Below are 6,132 nucleotides of genomic sequence, written 5' to 3' on the forward strand. Positions count from 1 at the left end.
CGGTCATTTTTTTTTTCTGTGAAACAACTAAAAGTTAAATGTGTCCAGAATAGATATCATAGTTTTAGTGATAATGGCATAAAGCATAAACCAAGCATGAAAAACGTCCAGAGTTTCCATGTTATTAGATATGTAACAAAAAATTAAATAAATAAATTTGGGGGTAAAATGCCTCCACAGGTGGGGTGCAATGCCCCTAGTCCGACAAAGCAAGATACGTTTACAGCAAAATCAGTACATTAAAATTTTAAAAGAATATAATCAATAATTATGATTTACAAAATTATAATATCTTGTTTGAAAAATATTGTTAGCTGATGCTAACTGGCTAGCTAACTAGCTACCTATGCTAAATTGAGGAAATTAAATAAATAAATAATAATAATAAAGTCCAAATATTTTTATTCAACCACCTAGTTAGATTACATTTGATTGAAAAATTTTGATGTTCAGAACAGAGTACAGTAATTATGATAGTGGGAAGGGGCCGTTTTACCCCACATATGTTTGAAACAAAATTTTTCTCATTCTGAAAATATAATTATATTTTCCTTAAATAACACGTACTCCTTATCTACAGGCCTTACTATTCTCATATCGCATATAACTGCGAAGTTCTACAAAACAACAAGCTTTAAAACACTTTTTTTCTTATTGCTGTAAATGAGATAATTTACATGAAATCCGTTTCTTAGGTAGCTACGTCACCAGTGTAAGCTTCACTGTAAATACTTCACTCTTGTCAATGTAGTCCATAGTTGCAAAAAAATGTATCTTGACTTTATCTAGTGGTTATTTTGGGAAAAACAGTAGGGGGGACGTTTTACCCCAAGGGGGAGTTTTCCCCTACTCTACCCTATTTCTGTCCAACAATTTGGTTTAGGTGTGTTCGCATAAATGTCTTTTAATATCTGAAATAAATATCTGGTTTATATAGGTTTAATATAAATGCGTGGCATATTTATTCCTTTTTGTGTTTTGCTGCTTAGCAGATGTTGTTTCAGATAGATTTGTCTGTTATTCTAAAAAAAAAAAAAATGCTAACCACCTAAAATGCTAAGCATCTATTTAATATATAATGTAACATTAAATATTGAAATGTAATTAATAATATATGTTGTGGGAATTGCTTGAGGAAAAAAAAAATGAATTCAATATGTTTCCGGACAGACAAGACATATTTGTATTGTTGTTCCATATTTCACCACAGGAGGGTTTCAAACTACTATCAACAGAGAACAATAGGTCAGACACCAGACTTGCAGATTTGTGTCCTTGTTTGACAAGTCAAATTATCTGTAATTGGTAGTGAAAGTAATAATAAACATAACAGCATTGCATTAATATATCTAAAGGCAGCCAAATGTTTTTGTATTTGTGTTATCAGTCACTCTGCTTTTAATTATATTTGACAAATTATATTAGATTTTTCAGATTTTATGCAGAAATCAGCCTACCTTGATTTTGGAAATAAATCTACTGAATGCTTACGTATTACATTAATGTCTCCAGGCTAGATGACTTTTGTGTAGAGTGGTCCTAACTATGCTGACTAGTTTTCTGCCTGAAGAAATTTCATCTTTAATTATTTTCATATGACATTTGTGTTTTATTTAGATACCACTATAGCATATGGTGATTTCAAAAGAATACAAAAAATAGGCCGCTTATATTAATACAGTAACTGAGAAACATAAATTGATCAGATCACAAGCAGCACACACTAAAATTGCAATGTTTGGGACTCGATGGACAAGACAAAATGATGGAGTTACCCCTCCCCCCTTTTTTTCTCATACTAGAAAATACTTAAAATACTTAATGCTAGTATCAATGGGTCAGAGTTTCAGTAGCCCCTCACTGCAGAACCCACCTAATCCAGGGGGCGGAGAGAGGTAGGTTAAGGGATATGTAATGTGAGAGGAGTTGGATCCAGATCTAGGGAGTGGAGATGGGTAGGTTTAGACCCAAGGGGGCGGAGACGGGTAGATTTAGGGATATGTAAAGTGGGAGAAGTTGAATCCAGATCTAGGGAGTGGAGATGGGTAGGTTTAGATCCAGGGAGCGGAGACGGGTAGGTTAAGGGATATGTAAAGTGGGAGGAGTTGGATCCAGATCTAGGGTGTGGAGATGGGTAGGTTTAGATCCAGGGGATGGAGACGGGTAGGTTAAGGGATATGTAAAGTGGGAGGAGATCTTCTAGGGGGTGGAGATGGGTAGGTTTAGATCAAGGGGGCGGAGGCGGGTAGGTTAAGGGATAATGTAAAGGGGGAGGAATTGGATCTAGATCCAACCCTGCCCCCGGATCTCGTGTTCTGCAGTGTTTGGCTGGTTAGCATTAGCAGTTAGCCCCTGCTGGTAGACTTTGTAACTACAACATCTGGAAACATCTGATTTTAGGTTGATGTTTTGGCTGTAAGTCAATGATGCCCTCTGTTGGTATCATAAGATAGCCACTCGAACACTTCCGGTGGCTTCACCACCTGCTGGCAATTTAGAACAGGCTTGTTCGAGAAGCATCGGCACGGCGCAGACTGATCGGCATATGACATCAAAGTACCGCGAGAGCGATACAAAAGCATAAGGAGTCGTATGCTCTCCAAACGCTCTCGCGGTACTTTGATGTCTTATGCCGATCAGTCTGCGCAGCGCAGATGCTTCTCGAATAAGCCTGTTCTAAACTGCCAGCAGACTGTGAAACCGGAAGTGTTTGAGCGGCTATCTTATGATACCAACAGAGGGCATCATCATTTTCTGATCTCTTTATGGAGTTTTTGAAGCGTCAAAGTGGTAGTTACAAAGGCAGTCAATGGAAGGAAATCTGACAGCATTCTGTCATCAAAAAGATCTTCATTTATGTTCTGAAAATGAATGAAAGTCCTACAGGTTTGGAATGACATGAGGGTGAGTAATTAATGACAGAATTTTCATTTTGGGGTGAACTAACCCTTGAAACTTCTTTTAACTTGAGCCGAAAACTTTAGAGTGCCATATTTTTAGAACGCTGTGTAATGCGCAGAAACTCAGCAAAAGATGTGAGATGCGAGTACAATGGCCAAACACGTCTGTCTAGCACGTTTACATATAAAAACAATGGAAAATCAACACAATAGAACCACTGATCTATATAAATAGCAGCATTCACTGTGAAAAAAAGCTAACTAATCGCTTTTAATGAACTCACAAACCCAGAACCCTTGTTTGGGAAACCCTAGGTTAAGGGATAGATTGAATTGCACTGGCTGCAGATGCTCTCTTTACTGAAGTGACAGGGTGTGTCGCCTGAGGGCCTGTCTCTGGCTGGTCTCAGGCACATAGTGACATTTACCGGTTGCTCTGTTGCCTTCATAAAAAAAAAAATCAAACCTGCCTGTGTAATGGTAACATTTGTCATGCCTAGAGGAAATGTTTAGGTCTCAGAGGTTTCTCTCTCATAGATCATAAAGTTTAATGAACTTCTTAATTATGTTTCATTTAATATCAATATTGTTTCTGATGTTTCTCGGTACCTCAGGAGAAGAAAATAGACTATAAAACTATAAAAACTTAGCATAGCTCTGATACAGTAATTTGATCTTGCAAGAAATATTCAAGTTCATGTTTGGGTTTTGATTGCAAGCTTTGGTATCTTGGCAAATCTGATCACAGTTTGAGACATATTTGAAAATACTGAGGTGTTGTTGTTTTTTTTCAGTAGAAAAATCTGAGAAGCAAAACATTTGGCTACACAAAGATCTATATTTGTTCTCCATGTAATCTCATAGGAGTCTTAGAGAAGGAAATGACATATTAAAGAGATCTCTCCTATTTTTATTTCCGACATGGATACACAGTAGTTGACAGTTGTTAGAGGGTTAGTTCACCCAAAAAATTCTGTCATTAATTACTCACCCTCATGTCGTTCCAAACCCGTAAGATTTTCATTCATCTTCGGAACACAAATTAAGATATTTTTGATGAAATCCGAGAGCTCTCTGACTCCTCCATAGACGGTGAGCCAGCATTCAAATGTAAACACGGACTGACAGGGAAGAGAAGAAATTGTTGAATAAAGTAGTTATTTTTGTTTTGTTTTTGCTCACAAAAAGTATTCTCGTCGTTTCATAACATTAAGGTTGAACCACTGTAGTCACGTTGACTATTTTAATGATGTCTTTACTACTTTTCTGGGCCTTGACAGTGGTAATTAAATTGCTGTCTATGGAGGGCTCTCGGATTTCATCAAAAAGATCTTAATTTGTGTTCTGAAGATGAACGAAGATCTTACGGGTGTGGAATGACATGAAGGTGAGCAATTAATGACAGAATTTTAATTTTTGGGTGAACTAACCCTTTAAAATGACTTAAAAACTAGGAGAAAAAAATAAATAGTATAGGTATTTTCTGAAGGAAATGTGTTTGCTAATACAGTATATGTTGAGTGGTTGTTAGCATGTTGCAAGATGGTTGCTAACATGTCTGTATTAATTATGGTACTTCATCTAGTGGTAGTACAAGTACAATACAACAATGCAAATATTTAAAATTTCCACCCATTTTTGAAAGGAGGCAAAGCACATTTCACACACCAATAATCTTTGCAATGTAGCTAAAATAAGTCAATTATAAAATGAATAAATACTATTTGTATTTAGCATCATCTTCTCAAAAAAATGTTTTGTGTATTTTTGTCCATTATGTGAGTACATGTTTTAGTGCATTTACACAATTTAAATTGATCTACGGATCATTTGTTTATGTGTGTGCCTGCAGTGATAAATTGTGTTCCCCAAAACAAGGTACACACAATGGCACCCATTGCGCAATAACTGTGCTCATTATTGTCTCATCAGTGTCACAGTAAAATAGCCACCATTTACATCAAGAGCAAATGCATTAAAAAACAGATGATTCAAATGATAATGCCACATTTCTATCTCTATTTGACATGATGATCTATAAAACTGCCAGTGCTACATGTTCCCCATGCAAACCAGTGCTGACAGAGTATCCATTTCCGCTACAAAGAAGCTTGTTTGCTGTGAAGGGTGTAATTTCCAAACAAGATGGCGTGATGTGCGTGGTGTTTTGGCAGAGGGACAATAGGAGACACCTGTGACAGGCAATGGGCCCTTTAACAAGCCAGACAGTGGCATAGCCCACGTCATTCGCTCTGTCTTTTCTGCACCCCCTAAACCACACATGACCAAGGAAAGCATGTCACATCCTATACATCTGCCTGATCAGATATTAGCAAAGTGCATCATTTGTGTGAAAAGATTTTGGGATAAGTGTGGAGTGAAGAGTCTCTCTCTTGATTGAGAGGCTGTTTACACGACACCATATTCAAAATACATAAAGATCACCACATGCTCTAAACATGTGGTGATGATTGATGACAGTCCCTACAATTTTAATTTGTCCTCCAGCAAGACGTTTTGCAGATATTATTGCTCTTTACAATCTTGGCTGACTAGTAAAAGTGATTGCAAGGCATCAAGGGAATGCAAGAAAGAAAACAGTTTCAATCACAGTTTAGTATGCTATGATGGCGTTCATAGTTATCAGTTTGATTTTGAATGGCGAAAATTCTAAAAACATGTGTGATTCATGCAGTACAATGAAACTGTTGTCAGTTGAATTTTTAATGGGCGAAAATTCCAACAATTGTAGTAATTTTGGCGAATAATTCATCATTGCAGAATTTCAATGGCAAAAACTAGGGGTGTAACAATACACTCATGTCACGATTCGATACATATCACGATACTGAACTCACGATATTATTGCAGTACTCCTAGACATATGGTAAAAGGATAACAAAAATGTACTGCTAATTAAAATGCTAAATTCGGTATTACATTGGGAGTGGAAATGAATAGGCTTGGACTTGGTGCTGGTAACCCAATGCACAGGATAATGGTGACACCAGAATAAAAATATTCATGATTCTAACACTGAAACACAGATTTATTTTAGATAAATATGTTTGCACTCTGTCACTGACTAGATACATTTAAAATAATGTTGGCCACGTTTTACTGGTAACATAAGACTTTTGGCATTATCAGGACCCACAAATATTCCCCCATTGCATTATTATACATTATATTCAAGGCACAATATTATGACCGCCTTCCTAATATTGTGTCG

This window comes from Ctenopharyngodon idella, chromosome 24, assembly GCF_019924925.1.
Source record: "Ctenopharyngodon idella isolate HZGC_01 chromosome 24, HZGC01, whole genome shotgun sequence".
NCBI lineage: Eukaryota > Metazoa > Chordata > Actinopteri > Cypriniformes > Xenocyprididae > Ctenopharyngodon > Ctenopharyngodon idella.